This window comes from Catharus ustulatus, chromosome 3 (assembly GCF_009819885.2).
Source record: "Catharus ustulatus isolate bCatUst1 chromosome 3, bCatUst1.pri.v2, whole genome shotgun sequence".
In the NCBI taxonomy this organism is placed as follows: Eukaryota; Metazoa; Chordata; class Aves; order Passeriformes; family Turdidae; genus Catharus; species Catharus ustulatus.
The window spans coordinates 105,796,244-105,814,645 of NC_046223.1; the positions used below are offsets into that span (position 1 = coordinate 105,796,244).

Consider the following 18,402-nt stretch of genomic DNA (forward strand, 5'->3'; position numbering starts at 1 on the left):
CAGATATAGCTTCATTCAGTTCCCACAAATACATGTACATGTATTGTGCCTGTGCACACACACCCACCTGCCTACAGGTGTGCACATGAAATGCATGGAGAGAGGTCAGACCCTCTCTGGAAGCACCAAAGAGTTTTTGATAAACTGATCAGCTCTGCTTGGGGATCTAACAATATCTGTGGAAGCATCTTATTCAGAAAATGCTAATGAACCGTAGTTTGTGAAAGCTGAATTTGAAAAACGCCTCTAATTACATTGACACTAGGAAAGCTACTCCAGTGTAAACCTGCAGGGAATGTGAATCAAATTCACATTTCAAGGCAATGTTTATTTGACATTTCTAGCATGCCAGGTAATATTTCAGGTCCAGCTAGTTTAATCAGGGCTTTCACAGGAACTGTCAATACATTATGTCACTCTAGATGTGTTTTTATATTAAAGAGCAATGTGCTTTTCTTATTTTAATGCAGCACGTAGGCAGCCTTCTCCTAAACTTGTGAGTGAGTAACTCCTGTTACATTCAGTAGAAGTTATTTATCTCATGGAAGTGAAAAACAGGATTCTCTTTATCTGTTTTAGCCCTCATAACTAAGTCCAAATCTGCTCTTGGTTGCAAAGGTCAATATGGAATGTGTCAGAGAACACAAAGCACTTTTACCTTCCTAGCTGGGAACATAGAAATTACTGCAAATAAAGAATTCATTAGTGCCACCTATTTGTGAGAGTCTAAAACTGCAGATAAGCCATGCAAAACTGCATCCAGTTAATAAGAAAATACATCTACCTCTGTCAACTCAGGTGAAAGAACAAGACATATAGTCCAGATCTCAAAGAACCCAAGGAACTTCTTTCAATTCTATGTTGTTCAAAGTACAGCAGATAAATATTTATATGTAAAATAGACACAAACACAAGTGGATATTTATTTATTTATGCAATATAAAATTATATGCTTATATAAATATATAAGATTTCTACTTGCAGCTTAGCATACATCTCTTCCTTTACAGAAACCCTGGTGCACGAAAGGCAGACAGGACATGCCAGTGAAGTTATGGGAATGTATTAATATGTAAAAAGTAAAGATTTTCAAGGAAAGTTATATGCTAAAGAATAAGCTGTGTTTTTCTCTTATTTATCAGTTATTCAGTACTGTAGTAGATGAAGAAGGATTATACAGAATATGATGAATAAAAAAAAAATCCAAGAAAATTCTTGGAGTATTACTAATGTCCTTGCCTCGTCTCACCGTTGAAGCAGTGGATATTGCCGAAACTGATGTTTTTTTGGTTTTGCTAGTTAAAATCCAGCTGTTTGGAGATTTTTTTTATTAAGTTATCATCATTTCATTCTGAAATTAGACATCATATTTTCAAGTTCCTAAAGAGACCTAAACCTTTGAGTGATAGGAGGGAGTTTTATCATTAATACAGAGTAGATTTATGTTGACATACAGCTTTAAACTTCAGATGGATATCTTTAGCCTGAGGTATAAGACCTGGAAGCGTAATTGTTATATAACTATTTGTACACATGAAGCATTTTTAAATATGATTGCCTGCGTGCAAACAGGCACAGATTTTTCAGAAAACAGATAAACAAAGGATAGATTATCAAAATATTGTTCATTATTTGTTAATTCTTTTGCTGTCATTGCCTTCCCTATGAGAATGACAGTTAAATTTGCAAACATGTACAGGCATTTGTTGTAAAAGTTCTTTGGCTGACAATATGTGTGCATTGGCACAAGTATGTAAATAGAGAACTATGAAAAAAGGGATAAGGCTTTGGGGGCAAAAATCAATTTTTAAAAAATATATAATTTCAAGCATATTTCAGTTGAATGATTACTGTAACACAGCTTGAACAGAGCAGTTCAGATTTTGAATCTGTATAGACAATTGTACATAGCTCACATGTTGTTTCCAAGACAATGAAGATACCACATAGAGGGAAATGGAAACAGATGGTTTATAAAAAATTCTGAGAATTTTGCAGGTAGTTTCTTTCATAAGTTCTAACTTTGCCATAATAATGACTCTAGCCTGTGACAAAAAAAAAAAAAAAAAAGCCTAAAGAAAAGTGCCAGCATTTATTGTTTTTAATTTATAATTATTATAATTTATTATTATTTTACCAGTATTTAAAAAAAATATTTCCAATTCAGATGTATAAACAAATGCAGATTAATTTTATTTGAGATATACAAGGGTTTTTTTTATCTTTGTTCCATAAATAGTGGACTTACTATTAGGCTTCAAGACCAGGTTGGATGGGACTCTGAGCAGCCTGGTCCAGTGGAAGGTGTCCCTGCCCATGGAAGGGGGTTTGGAACTAGATTTAAGGTCCTTCCCAACTCAAACCATTCTGTGATTCTATGGTTCTATAAACTTGCATAATCAGACCTCTGTGGAGACATTAAAAATTGCTCGTGCATCTTTTTTTCACTTCTCTGTAGATGCATGGAGTATATTGAATATAAGGGTTTATTCAGTCATTTTACTATCTCTTCAAATATATTTAACTCAGTGGCTTATTCTTTCAAGTATCAATTGTATTCTTTGGTTTAGTTAGCTGAAATCATGTTATTTCATATCCATGACTGGTTGATTGTGGTATCTGATCTAAGGCTGAAAATCCTGACGAAAATTTTGTAACTAAGCTCAACCAAATGACTGAGCAAAGCAAACACAAAATGTTGGTAAATATACCAAAAGAAATGAATTTTAAAAGATATGATGATGATCCAGAAAATATTCCTCAAACTTAATATTTATCTGTTCAGCATAGAATGAGAAAATAAACATTGACAGTCCCACAAGGATCTGCAGGCACAGAATGTTGCAGGTGGTTCTATATGCTAGCAATAATGTCAAGGTATTTGATAGAAGAGGTGTAAATCACAGTAACACCCCCTAAAACTTAACTAGGTTGTGTCTTACTGGAGATTAAAAGTCTAAGTCAGAAATTAGGAAAAAAAATGAAAGTTTTCAGTTTCTCTTATGTGTACTGAGGTTTAATGATATAATCAAATTGTGATTCTATTTCTCAAAACCCCTGACTCATTCACTGCGTAGGTTTGTTGATGATCATTTGGGAACAGCTGTTCAAGATTTTGTTCCTTTTCATTGTTAGCTATGTGGTTCCATATTTTATTATTGCTTCCCAATCAAGCCCTCTTTTGAAGACATGATGCATACTCATGGCTTCAAAGTACTATTCTAGTTTTCAAGACAGTTTTCCACCTCCAAATCTCATCAGAAATAATTTTAAATATTCATGTCCACTATTTTTAAATGCCCTTTAAATACCAGCTAATTATTCATATCTTTTAATATATAGTGGTTATTTATGTGTCTTAGTATGAATTCAACCCCTAATGAATGTTAGTTTTTTTTAATTCTGTTTTCTTGGCTTTAGTTGATTGGTTATGTGAGAAAAAAAAAAACTGGCAGATAATTTTTTTTTTTTAGAAAATGGATTTTATATTTTACCTTTTCAGGTAGAAAGTAAACAGAATGAAGATGCTGAAAAACTTTTTTCTCTATGGCAACTTGGAGAAAACATTGACAGGTCTGAAAACAATTAACTTGTTAACACATCAATGTAAGGATTGTAGCATTATTTTATTGATCAAACACCTAAGTACTCTCAGCTGTATAGAAATAATAGCAATGGCATGGCCTACAGGAACCATATTAGTTATGAATCCAATGTCTAGCATGGGATAAGGATTTGTCTCAGCACACTGGAAGATTGCTTAGATACAACATCCTTTTGAATTCTCTTATCATTATCTGCCCGCTTCTTAGAATCTCTTTCACTCCTACAGTGCATGCCTATTAGAAATTCCTAAGATAATTAAAATTATCTAGTTTTTACTACTGTTATTGGCAGTCTAATGATTAAAGAGCCTTTTGTGTAACTTTTGCCACTATGCTCTGTGATCCAGTGAAATACTTCAATTCAAGCTGATCCATACTTGAATTGCCTCTGAAGATCAAAATACACAGCGTGGCTGTGGTAATTCTTCAATGGCACACCTTCATCTGAATTACCCTCATCCATCCCTCCAGCCTGAAATAACAACTCCAGATGTATTTTCCAAGCAGTTGTGCCTAACATTTATACATGTATTTCTTACAAAGAATGAAATGCTGCATAAACCTGATGTTCCAGTGATGTTCCTATATTTTATGTAGAGATAGAACAATAGTTTTCATTTTTGAAACTTTGGATGGACAGGTATAATCTTATTTATTTATACTTTTATTTGCTTATTTATGTACATTTACATTGAGCTGCAGGCTGACAAGCCTTAAGATTTCCTTGCAGTTCTTTTGAAACTGGAAATGGTGTAATGAAAACTTCTTCATTCTTTTCAGAAGCTGCTCAGTTTCAGAGCAGAATGAAGTTGGCTTTCTTGGTTTTTTTCTAAGTTAAGCAAGTAGTTGTTAGAGTTCTGGTCTGCTCTGAGAACCTCTAAGATGAAAAAGTTCCACACAACTGTCAGTTATAATTCGTTTAAAATTAATTGATATGGTATTTGTCTTGTATTTAAAATTCAATATTTGTTTTTTATTGCTCTACCCTGGTGTCACGGTCTGCACAACCTGAGCGGGGGTCGTGATGGTTCATTCGACCGCAAGGTGCAAGAGACTAAAGTTTTGTTCAGCAGCAAGCAGCAAAGCAATTTATTGGGGGCAAACAATTCAGTTTTGGGGTAATGGTGAGAGGGAGAGAGATAAAGATGACAAAGCAGAGAGGGAGAGAGAGAGAGACAGAGAGAGAAAGAGAGAGAATTGGGGGAATAGCTATCAACAGATGGGATCCTCAGATCATCCAGCAATGTCTTCCATCTGTGGGGAGAAAGAAGTCTCAAAGTCTCTTTGGAGAGTAATAATTTTATAGTCATTTTCCAAGGTGAGTGGCCGCTGGCCAAAAGGTGGGGAGATTTATGGACTATTGTGTTCAAGAGCCCGTGGCTTCAAAAATCAGGTGCAGGACAGAACACTACAGCCAGTACTCAGTCGGAGAGCAGTGTACCATGGAAGCAGCACTGGCAAGCACAACTGTACACAGTCCCTTGGCAAACATCCACCTTAGGAAGGGCCAGCACCTCCTGCTCAAAGTGAGAGGTAGGGTTCAGGGGTCTCAAGGGTCTCAGGGTCTCAGTCTCTGACGATGATTGTGAGGCAGAATCAGGCAATCTTCGGACCCACCCTTACACCTAGGGAACAAAGTTTATCAGGAACCAATAGCACTATAATAAAGTCAATTTCATGTCGTATTTTAAGCCTTAGAAGTGCTATAATCAAATTGAAAACATGAAGTTACAAGAGGGGCCATTATATTGTTATATTTTCTGTTACATCTCTCACAGCAGCTTGCTGAAACAAACTGAATAGACTCCTCCTTTGCAAGAGTAAAGCTCTCCCACAGTGAAACCCACATTTTTTTCCAGTACAGTGTGTTTAACAGAAACCAAAAATCCCCTGCAAATAAAAGATATCTTTGTTCCATATTGCTTGTCTTTTTACCAGTATGTTTTACTAAGTGTATATTCAAGGTTTCAGACTGAATACTAAGAACAGGAAGGTAAAGGAGGATGATACCAGAGAGCCTGCGATCTCTGTGATGTATCTCTTGCATGAATACCCCACTATAATCTTGAACTTCAGGCGAGTCTGTAGGAAGGTGATAGCAGAACACACATTGTCATTTTGTAAGCAGATTTCTGTGATTCATTCCACTCTGGTATGTTCTGCCAATCCTTTTCTCAATAAGTAGATGGTCACTACAGAAGCTGTTCAGGTGACACGATATAGAAATCTTACCTGTTAGACATTCATGAATAAATCACCTAGTCATGCAAACTTCAAAGGAAGATGCTGTCCAATCTGTGATTTAATCTGCTGCCAAACTTATAGAAAAATCTTTGCAATGTCACACACTAAAGCAGAAACTTCAAAGAAATGCTGATTGCCAGGAACTGCAAAAGAGGGATTTTTTTTCCGTATGCTTTAAGTTTTAGAATTAAAAACCAAGGGGTTTTTTTCTTCAGATACAGTCAGGACTTTGATATCTTACCACCAAGTTTCTGTATAAGTAGTGCATATGTAAAGAAACCAGTACCCAAGTGTAGGTCATCACAGAGGGAAGTCTGCTGATTTTTTCTAAGGACCAGATAAAAAATAAGACACAATGGTTATGGTTCTAGCACCAAAATACTCTGGATTGTTGGAAGGAAGGACAAGGGAATGAACAGCAAATTTTTTTTCATATTAGGAAGGCTTAGGTAGGGTGCTGAATCCTTGTTTGTTCAAAGGTAGAACTTTAAATTCACTTTGATCAGCTAAAATTGCATAAATTATGTAGGCACGGGAGGCACAGTACTGACCTAGAACTTCTGAACACGGTCACTGTTTTAAAAAGATGCGTGCAGATTTCCTGCAAAGATTTCATTTGTTTGCTAGTTGCCCACAAGCAAAGTTTTCATACAATTGGTGCTACAGTCACAGTGTAGCAGAGGTCAAAAACATTTTACTATCAAATTTATACAAATAATCTGGGGAATTCAGATTAAAAAGACATTTAATATCAAATACAAAATACTTCTGATTCTGTTAGAATCCCTTTTTTCCAATTTGGAAATCAAACAGCAAGCACTAACCAAAAGGTCATTTCTTGGCTTATGATGACTGTGAAAGAAAACATATTAAGATGAAGCATAGGACATTTTTTGCTGCTTGCAAGATATGATCCCTTTTGTTAATTGTGAACTCATGTAGGATGCAATCAACAGGATTATATCATACAATACTTGTAGAGTTTGAAATGCATAAAGAAAATGTACAAGACTTGGGTATAAAGTTTCTATTGTGCCTAGGAGCAAACATGATTAGTGTTGCTGCTTGGGCAAGAGTCAGTGAGAGTGCATAGCAGCAGCAAAAGAATTTCCAAATGATTACAAGGCAAGTCTTTCTTCAGTGAGAGGTTTGCACAGGCAAGAATTGCCAGGTCAGTCTCTTTGAGACAGTGAGTTTAATCATAAGCTGCTCTTTCCTACATATAGGAATGTGTTGAGCATTAGAATGAAGTAGAGAAAGGAATGTATGTATAGTAAGCATAGGAAAACTTGATATCCAGTTTAGGTGACTGAAAAGACAAGTTTGCACCTATTATCAGTTGAAGTGGAGACCTGACACTCAGAATAAGCTTATTTGATGCCACATGTGAAATTTCCTACAACATAATACAAGTTCATTGAAATGATGAAGGAAGATCAACTCTAAGATGCAGTTCCAATTTTACCAGTGATACCACTTTTATACTTTTACAGTAAATATCAGAGTCTGCTATTTTTTCCAATATCAGAAAAATACTATTGCATTTTTATCTCAGGGTAGAATGAACCTATTTGAATGGGCTAGAAAAAAATGTAATTATTTTCATAGGTAGCTGTGAAAATATCTGAAAATATGTTCATGATTTTGCTTCTTGTTTCCAGTGCAGAACAAAAGATATTTAGGAAGTGGGAAACAAATAAAACAAAACAGCTGTACACTGCATTACATTTTGTGACTTCATGCTGAAGCAACTGACATTAACCAGACAAAAAAAAAAAATAAAATCTGTGTTATTCCATGATAGCTCTTATGTTAACATTCAGCATTTTTCTGTAGCATGACTTCAATTTGATACCTTGTTGTAAAACCAAATGACAAATTTTGTTAATGAAAAAAGGCATGCCGCTTTATATATCTGAAACTTTTCAAAGCCTGACTTGAATTTGTGATAGTTTTTCTGACAAGCTGGAAGACAATATTGCATCTTATTCTGCAGAGCAAATATTTTCAGAGTTTACTCACTGTTTTTTGAAAATCTTGCATAAGAGTTTTATAACTTGGAGCTAAATATGAACTTATTGGAAATTCTCTTCAGAAAGCTGGTATTTATGCTAAAAAGTTGAAACTTAGCATGACATTTAAAAGGTATTTTGACAAAGGAGTAAAATTTCAGAAATAAAAGAGTGAAATCTATGATCCTTTTAACAACGCTGATCAAATCTGCACAAACCCATACAAATCAAAGCTGGATATTACTGGAATAACTTAGTAGTTTTTAATCTTTTTTTTTTTAACATGTAAACATTAAGACAAGTAATTTAAGCAACATAAAATGTATTTCTAATTGATTAAGACTTCATACGTTTGGAGCTAATCTATTTATTTTTTTTAATGGACATTATTTTTGTGTAGGTAACAGAATAAGTATTTAAAATTAAAACAGATTTACTCTGAAGACCTCCATACATTTGCAATATGGAAACAGCAAGCAGAGAGTGCTGTGTATTTGAAGAGTGTAATTGCAGTCAGAGCAGCCTGCATGGCCCTCATTGGGATTGCTGTGCACATCTACATCTCTGATGCACCTGTGTATATTGTATATGTGCAGGCTGACTTATGTGGGCTGCCCACTCCACTCTGAATGTCTTCAAGGCATCTTTAATCTTTGACCTCAGAGACAGACAGCTGGTCAAGACAGGACCTTGACTGAATTTTTTTTTCATGAAAGAAGAGTAAATATCTTAGCATGCAGCACAGGGTAGATTCTCCTTGTGGCCAGGAGAAGCAGGATCTCCCCAGGGATGTCAGGGCAGGTTCTGGCAGCCAGGACCCATCCAGACAAGGGGGCAGCCAGGGACATTCCCAACCTTGGGCATCAGGAACTTCCCTGAGGCTGGGGACAGGCTGAGGCCAGCAGGATGTCAGCCCTGGGCTTGGGCCTGGCTTGCTGGTAGATATACACTATCATATCATATCATATCATATCATATCATATCATATCATATCATCACAAATATCTAGCACAAATATCTTTAGACAGCAAACAAGCAGAGCCAAGAACTGATAGCCCATCCCGAGTTCTCAATCTCAGAGGGGTATAGATAGAGCCATGGTGCTCACTGATGCTGCTAAAATCTGGCTGTCCCCTCAATGGCATTAGTCATTTAATATCTTTCTGTCAAGTGACTTTGGCTTGAGAGGAAGTGAAGGCAAAAAGAAGAGAGGAAAATGGAAATATTTTAAAGCTGCACAGAAGAGAATTGGGAAAAAGGGAAAAAAAAAAAAAAAAGCCTCCAAAACTACTGAACTGAGACATGTAGGTTAAAATCAAAATGTCTCATGATGGGATTTGCCCTCCTAAAGAGTGCATTTCCCGTGGCTGCCATGACAGTTTCCTGGATAGGAAACTCTTGAAGATTTTCTAGCTTCACATTTTCAACTCAGAGGAATTTCTCAGGAGGATGGCCAGGAACTTTTGCAAATTCAAAATCTATGAAATCAAAATGCTAGTGTATGTTCCATGGATACTTGTCAGAATCATATTAGAAGAGATAAAAAGGAACATCAACAAAGTTCTGTGCTGACACTAATTTCCATGGAACTAAAATACTTTGTAAATTGTTGATTAAATGCAATGAGTAGCAGCATTCTTAAGTACATGAAATATTATTTTCGATGAGATGTTTTATTCTATTTGAGAGCTTAATTATCAGTTTTGGATAGCAGTAAGTTTATCTGGAGCAGTAATTTTAACTGGAATAAAGTTTATTATTTTTAAATACAAAATTACGAGGATTTTCCATTAGTGTTTTAATGCCAGGGGACACAAATCACAGAGTTTAGGGATTCTAAGGCAGATGCCATGGGTTTATTTCTGTCCTCTGAAAGAAAATAAAATAAAACTGTAAGGGTGATTGGGAGTCTATGAAAGCAATACAGAGATTAATTTATGAGCAGGAAACCTTAGGCTGTATTTCACAGATATGGAATAACTGAAAACAATTAATATTAGAAGACAGCTGCTTCTTCTTCCCCTCAAAGAATAAGTGAAGCATATTTAGCAGTCAAAGTCAATAGCTGAAATTATCATGCATTACTAACTTCATAGCCAAAGGCAAAACTTATACTAATAAAACTGCCTGGCAAAATTGAACAGCCTATTTTCTTCACATCATAGTTACAGTCTTTAGTCATATTACTATTCTTGTTTCCTATTACCTTTTATCTTGGATTTATGTCTGGTTTTCAGCATTAAGTTTTAATTATAGTTCTATTCTGAGAAAACTTTATATTAAATACAAACAAAATATGTAATGAAATATTTTTAAATAATATTTTCAGATTTTCTTTCCATAAATTTCGTGTACTTTTGTGTGTTGATTAATTTGTGGGTTATTTTCCAGAACCTCCTTACAAACTGAAATCAGACATTTCCTTTGAGGTCTGATTGCCTTATACTTTCCAGATTTAGTTTAAAAATATGACAAAAGTTCCACCCTTTACTACCCCAAAATAGGGAAAGAATTGTTATATCTCATGATAGAGTTTGAATCATAGTTTATTTCAACCCTTCAATCCTATTTTTCTTCACTATCAGGATTTAGCCTGTTTAGTATAATTATGTATAATTGCTAAACTTACCATGAAATAAAATGTAAATGCACTGTCCAAATATATTCATATAAACAGCTCCCCACCTGCAAAACACTTTTTCAAATAAGATATCACAAAGGACTTTAACCTTCTGCAACATCTACATTTAATGCCATAAATGAAAGAGGATGGAATTAAAACTTCAAAGCAGCAAAGATAATACATTTCCAATCATGCTGTCACAGTGATCTACAAACAGCAGATTGGTACTCAAAGAACTGCTGTTTCATTTACTGAAGTTAAAGCATGGCCCCATCTCAAATAATATCTTATTCTTCTGGTACTTCAAATACACCAAAGGCCATTAAAGTGCCATGACAAATATATGTGGTATTTTGGTAAATTGATCTCTTAAGACAAGAGAGTTAAATTGTTGTTTACTCTTTGTCTCAGTTTGCTGATGTAAATTTACAAGACTAGCATGTTAATATTGTTAATCATCTGATATGACTGTATCTGTATCAAAAAACTGTGTGCAACAGAAGGCCAAATGCAATTTAATTGCTTCAAGATTCTAAGTTAAAACTCTGTCTTGTCAGTAGTTGAGGCTATGGGTTGTTTAAAACCACTTAATCTGATCGGACTGAAATTTTTAATTGGCTTCATCTCACATAGGTGTCTCAAGGAATATTGTCTAAGGTAAAACAGGTAGTGTGAGATTGCCATGGGTCTAGTCTGTGTGGAGAAACAGGTACTTTCAGCTACCAATTCAAATTCCCTTAAGATGCTGGTGTAAAATAATTGAATTGATCCTCACAAGTCTTTGGTCTTCCCATTGTTAATTAAGAAGCCAAAAGTATATCATTTGAAATTAGATGTCCAATTTACACAAGTCTGAAATTAGATGAGATAAAAATCACTTTTAAAAAACAGAAAAAAATGATGAGAACATTCTTAAATAATGCTGTGACAGCTATATATCTTTTGAATAGGAAGTGAGTGCCATGCAAACTCTTCAATATGCTTCACTTTCCATTTTTAACCTGCCTTTTTTTGGACTGAATTTCAACGTATTTTTTGTCCATAAATTGATCTCTGTACAGCATTTTATTACCTCTGTGGTGCTCAAGTGCCATAATTGACAAAATGATCACTCTGAATCTTGTGTTACTCTCTTAAGTATTGAGTGTGAGCACAGTGGAAGCAGTTGAGAGCATAAATTGGCCATTATATCCTCAGGACTGGGCACAGCATCTGACCTAACAATGAAGGCAGTTTCATATAAAATGACATGTGTTTTTCACCTAATGGCTTTATTATGTTATGATGTTCCTCAAAACCTATAAAATACATATATAACATACAATAGGCTAAAATAGCCCGCTCTTCTGAAACACAGAAATTCCATATGAGGCTGTCTGAGCCAAGTGTGTCCTTCTCCATTATTCAGCACTGCATTAACTTCTGTTTAGTTTTGGCTTCCTGTGCCAGTAAAAGTTGAGATTAGTAGAACAGACTTCAGAAGAAAGATCAGAGTTCTGGACAACATGAGCAGTGAGAAAGACTGAAAGTTTTGCATTTTAATTTTCAGTTTAAAGAAAATTCAAAGGGGAGTATGACGTGTAAAATGGGTATGGTAGTGGAGAAGTAATATTCCTCAAATACACATTAGAAGTGTTTCAAAGTGTATCCTCAGACTTCTGTGTTCTTGACAGTTTGTACAAGAATAAATGGACTTAAACTGATATATAGAATAAGAATCCATATAGAGATAAAAACTGATAAGACTAGTGGTAGATTGCTTTAGGGCACCATGGATCCTCAGAAAATGTGCATCTTAAAAAAAAGTCTAATCAGATGTCTATTAATAATGAAATATATGTGATACTTAGGCCTAAAAATAGACTAAGTTATATATGACAGGTCTTTCCTCACCATATGATTCTGTGATTCTATGCAATTAAAGGTTGTAACTTTATATATACAAGTTATAGTTAAATATTTAACATAACTTACTAAACATATTTTAATTTCTTTCCAGGTTTTGCAGGTCAAATGAAATTATCTCTAGCAAAGAACCTACAGCAAATCATGCTCTGATAAAAGACTTTCATCATTACAGACTGAATTTGATCAATGTAATAAGTATGAAACTGAGAACACAAAAGTGAAAAGAAATCATATGGATTTTCTCATAGAGCAAGGTGCTTCTCAGTAAGAATACCAGAACTAGGCTCAAGAGAACATTTCACTGTGTTACCAGCTTTAGAAAGCTTAAATTTATAGTTAAAGGAATTATTCTTAGGAATCTCTTTTCACGTTTGATCTTCTATGATTGTAAATATTTTTAAGAATGAAATTTTGAGGAAGAATCAGCAGTAAATACATCTGCTTTGAAAGGGACTTTTTCTGAAAGTGTTTAGGAAAAATGCATCAGCATATCCAAGAATTTAAAAAAATAATATTAACAGGAAACGGTCCCTTTTTTATTTAATTTCAAATGCAAAAGCAATATATGTCCCCTGACAAAGCCCAAAGGAAATCATTAATAGACACAGAAGTGCATGAAGGTCAATGAGAGGGTATATTCTTCCCAGAGAAGTGTAAATAATGTGATATGACTAAGGGATAACACTGTTCAGCTGGCATCAAATTGTTCCCAATGGAGAAATCTGATGAAGCAGTTGCCTTTTCTTTCTACTATTTGCATAGTAGTTTATTTATATATTTATACATGTATGTTTATGTTTATACATGGACTATTGTCAGTACTATTTTGCAGCACTATCTCTTCTTTTTGCTTCTGTAAATTTCAGGAAGCAAATACATTATTTTATCTGAGTGGTACCTGGCTAGATTTCATGGCACTAATCTTCCCCTGAATGCTAAGTACTGTTCTCCAAAGATTCCAAAGACAAATATATGAAACACTGTTCATATTATAGCCAAGACACAGAAAACATTACAGTACAGATCCTGAGACAGAAGTATTTGAGCATTCACCAAAATTGTATGCAGATAATAGCTGTTCACAATCACAATTATTTTCATCACAGGAGGAAAATACTGAGTGCATTTCAACAGCCTGCCCTACCAACAGGTCATCTATCAGGTTCTGTTTGTGCATACACTATAAAATCTGTCTCCCACTTGTTAACATAAGAGCTCTCAAGACACCTTACAATGTGAGGACTGAAATAGAATTCTACATACTTAGACAGATAACTACCGGAGAGCTGCAGGCATACAAAAATATCAAAGTAAGTAGCTTTTATAGAGGAAGTTTCTTCACCCACGACAGCAGCCATACTCACTTCAACTAGCAGGAAATCTGTTCTCAGACAATGACCAAAATGAATGCCTAGAGTCAAGTGTAAAATGAAGGCAAGGACACTTCTACTGAGGACTATACTAGCTTTGAATAATGTGCAGCTTAGGAATTTCCTCTTCCAGAATGGTTTGTCAGTATTTGAAAACCTACAGTAGATTTCTATGCCATTAATTTTTCCAATCTTCCTATGAAAAGTATAAGCTCTTAGCAACCAGAGCACCCAGAGATAATGATTTCTACAGCTATGAATTGTATTAGAAACTACCAATACAGCTAATGCCACCCAAAATCACAAGAAGGGTCAGCATTTATTATGTTTGGAAAACTCAGTCTTACTGTAGTTTGGCTATTATTCAAACTAGTTTTGCACCATAAATCTTAGACCTAGATTTATTTAAATGAGATTATAGGCTGTGCTCTGAAATTATGACAGTTTATGAGAACAGTATAGAATGCAAAATAAGCAAATGTTTCAAACGAAATTGCTGTCACAAGGAAAACAGCCCATTTAAATTGTGTATATTTTCTTTATAGTGTACCTTTGTAAAGCAGCTTTATTGTTCTGTAGTGAGCATTTAGGCTGTAGAAACACCTAGGGCTGTGAAAAATCCTACAGGAAAATGGTCTGTCACACAGTAATATTTACAGAAATAAGCCATTTTGCAGTCATCTGGAATTTAATATATCAGTAGCTTTATTCTTGTGCACTAACTACAGTTAAGTTGTAACAAGAAGCCTCCTTCACCTGTGGTGCATCTGGCAGGAGACAGAATCAGCATCTTATAGCACCCATAACATATAGAATATAATGATATATAGAATATATAATACATATGGAGTAACTGATCTGCTCAGTCTCCACAAGGGAGAAACCCTTGCCTGACACTTTTAAAATACTTGATGAAAGTCAGCTTGGAAACCTTTGAGGTCATCTACCTCTGCAGAAAAACCAGGATCTCCCTTTCTAATCCTTTCTCTGATATTCCCTCACACACAGCTCTTAAAATATCTTTAATGCAAGTGAATTTCACATATTAACTGCTTCTTTGGCTTGCTCAGACTGTTGCCTGAAGGGCCCCATCTTAAAATTTTATTCAAGTCACATTTTAGATCCCTAAAGATATTAATGGTGCAACATGAAGCATTAAAAGTCTTACCCTTTAAAGTTATTTCCTAAAATATTACCTAAATATTCCTCTACAGTGTATTCAATTTCCAGATTTTTTTTCTGATTTTTTTTCTAGTCAATTTATATTTCTCAGATTTAATAGCCTATGTTGATGGTATAAGAGACACTACAGTAAATAATGTTATAATAACCTCTGTAACTCTCATTCTTTACCTCTGAGGTATTTGTATGCAATCATATCACTCTTTTATAGTCTTTCCTTCAAGCAGCAGCCTAGTATATTAAATTGTCTTAATCTCTTCTCATATGTCACAGCCTCTAATCCTTCTCTCTGGATTTTTTTCTAAGTTTATAAAATGTTCTTTCCATATTGTGCATATTCACAGAAGATTAAAAGTGCAGTAGCAGCAACAGGCTACAGTTTACTGGGACCTATAAAGGTTCACCTGTTCATTCTCATTTAAATTCGCTGAAGAATGACACTTACATTTTGTTGAGGCAACACACTGGAAAATAAAGTCTTATCTGCCAGTCACAGTGTCCGTGATTCTCTTCTGCTCTTCCTGCACAGAGTTCTCTGATAGGGCAGAGGTACAAAATCAGGTAATCATTCTGCCTGGCATCCACCCACTGCATTTTTACATGAGATCCATTTAAATCCATTCTTGTGCACAGAGGCTTCTGTTTTTCCTGAACACAGGTATCCTTGCCCCTGAAAAGCAGAAAGAACACTTGAAAATGTGATCTACATACCTCCATACTTTCCTCCCTTTTTTCCAGTTCCTTGAAGATATTTAAGAGTTCAAAACTCGATTTCTAGAACCATTAAATACCTGACCTAAAATAAAGTTAGTTACAAAAAAAAGACATTATTATCCCTAGAAACTCCTCCCTTTTGCTTATAGTGTTATTGTAAGGTTGGATGAGGTGGTTTAGAATATGGCTGATACCAAAAGCAGTATTGCACATTAAAAGAATTGAGGCAAATAATCCCCAGAGATACTGAGAAAATAGTTGAAAAATATTTTAGCAAAAAAATTCCCCAGCAGCTGTCCTCCATGAGGCAACACCCAGGAAATTGCAAGGTTGTTTAACCTGTGTGATCTGTGACATCACTGCTCAAAATACTGCAGCTGCAAGTTAAGGGTCACCCAACCTGATATGAAATTTGCTAGACCTTGCTTGCAGCAGTGCTTGGTAATTTCTGATGCATCCATCAGAAGGATGTAGGACAGTACTGAGTCCTAACACTTTCTCTATAATTGTGGTCTTCTCTACAAACAAACTTCAGATGCCTCGACAATTTCAGCTGTCTACAGATTCTCCCACACAAAGAAATGGAGAGGCTCACTGGGCTGTGTTGATGGCACTTGCTAAAAGTCATATGTCAACTAAGAAACTTAATCCTACTTTAGCAATACAGCTAGAACACTGAACATTTTAATAGGCATTTCTGTAAATTCCAGAACTGGCTTAAAACCAGCTGGGAATTAAACACAAAAGATGCTCCCTTTCCCCATGCACTCCATCAGGTGATGGACAAAGGCAGAGATCATGGCTTGAAATGATAATTTACTGAAAACAAACAGGAACAGAATAAGAAATGCCTAGTAGTAGCAACAATATTAATAACAAAAGCGAAGATGATTTACAGACAAAAAGTTTTTCAGCACCTTGACTCAGTTCCACGTGGCCAACAAGACAAAAACCAAGGTGGCAGCTAATCCTGCAGCTCTGCACGTTTATTCTCGAGACAAAAACAAGATGATGGGTGCTCTCTGCAGTTGATGTTCCCCTTCCCTGAGCCCAAGGCAACAAAAATATTGAAGTAAACCCCCCCATCCCAGAAAAGTCAGACTATCTGCATTGAGACTGCTCCACTCCTCTGGGCTCGGCTCTCTCCAGCTCCACTCAGCTTGGCTCAGTCCCAGCTGGAGGAATGGGCAGCAGTGGGACAGGGACACAGATGCAGTCATGGCAACCTTCCTGAGGAAGAAAGGGGACAAAATGATGCACTTGTGTGTAGAACCACATTTTTATTCCCCTGAACCCACGCCCCCAGCAATGCTGTGGGTGGTATAGAACAGCAATTAAACCACAACCACATGGTTCTAGGCCATATCCTTTCCTGCCATATCTCTCTTTCTTGTCTCTTCCCTTTCAGGAGAGACCATGTCCCTGTAAAGCATCTGTTAAGACAAAGTGAGTTTGCTAGCGATGCCCAGCACACGTATAATTTCTTATTTCGCCCATATTTCAGCCCTTTAGTTCATTTCCTGGTTTTAGTCACCTGAGTTTCCTGAGCAGGATGAAAATATAATTACTTTATAGTAGGAATAAGGAATGTAACTTATTTCCCTTAAAAACTAGCTTTAATTTGAGTAGTGCCATTCTTTATGACCCTATTTGTGTTTGATTGTTTGTGGGGAACCTCCAAATAAACTTTTACAGATGCAACAAGAAAACAACTAGCGAAATGAATGCTTTCTTTTCTACAAATAAGTTTCTACTTTTCATGGCTAGTTCATAAATAGAAAACACTGCATGTTATTTTACTCCTACAAGTCACTAAAAAGTGCTGCTACTTTTAATGCACTATTCTTTTTACCATTTTACCTCCCACTTCAGTCGTGTCAGTGGTTCAGAAGTAGTCTCTCCTTTGTATTGCTTGTTTTAAACATGTTAGTTTGACCATGTCTGTGGTTATTTCTGTCAGACCTGACTGCAATATATTTTCAATTCCATTATTCACCATTTTTAGCAGCTTAATGTGAACAGGGCATTATGTCAGTATGAAAGTGTGGTTTTCCAAATACTCTTGTTTGCTTCCTGTGGTACCACATGCTTTGATTGATGCCCCACGGGTCTGTTGGGCTCTCTCTTACGTTTTCCATTCTTTTCTGTACATACTGTATATGGTTCCCTGTCATGTTTCAATTCTTTGATTAACTCTCTAGCTCTCCCATGTTCATCCTCCATTGCTTATTAGTGGATTGCTTTACTTTTCTGTCTTCCTTGTGAGTTAGTCCATTCTGAATTTATCTATTTATTGCTTAACATCTCTGCTCATGCGATTCAGGCCATTTTTAATGTCTAACATAATGAAATGTATTCACAATTAAATGAAAGTATTGCAAACACCACATCAACTCCAGTCACAATCCAATATTTACCTCATAATGCTTTATGGATTTGGGCTCACTGCCTCCCATCCTGCACATTCCTTGTACTGATGAAGAAGTTTTGGATTTCTAATTCTTTATCTTTCAAAGGCTTTGAAGAGAGAAGAATAATCAGATTAATTCTATCCTTCTCCTATCCTCCCTTGTACAGGGGACGAAGACGAGTCATTTTCAAAAGGGAACTGCTCACTGCCTAAAACTTCTTCCTCCAACTGTGTTACAACTTTTATTTACTGATCAAGAAGCAAAAATTAACATTATACCAAGAATCAGAAATTGCATAAACTGGAACCACAGAGTCCATTTCTTCTGTGAGAA

The 18,402-nt window shown here is 35.6% G+C and overlaps 1 long non-coding RNA gene across 1 annotated transcript in view; it reads right to left on the reverse strand.

Moving 5' to 3' along the window:
• LOC116994728 overlaps window positions 1-18,402 on the reverse strand; it is a 46,208-nt gene that overhangs the window by 21,551 nt on the left and 6,255 nt on the right. The window contains exons 4-6 of the long non-coding RNA XR_004417560.1: window positions 18,076-18,175; window positions 16,576-16,888; window positions 15,390-15,614 (exon numbers count right to left, since the gene is read on the reverse strand). This is a non-coding gene — a long non-coding RNA (uncharacterized LOC116994728). The remainder of the gene's footprint in view (window positions 1-15,389; window positions 15,615-16,575; window positions 16,889-18,075; window positions 18,176-18,402) is intronic.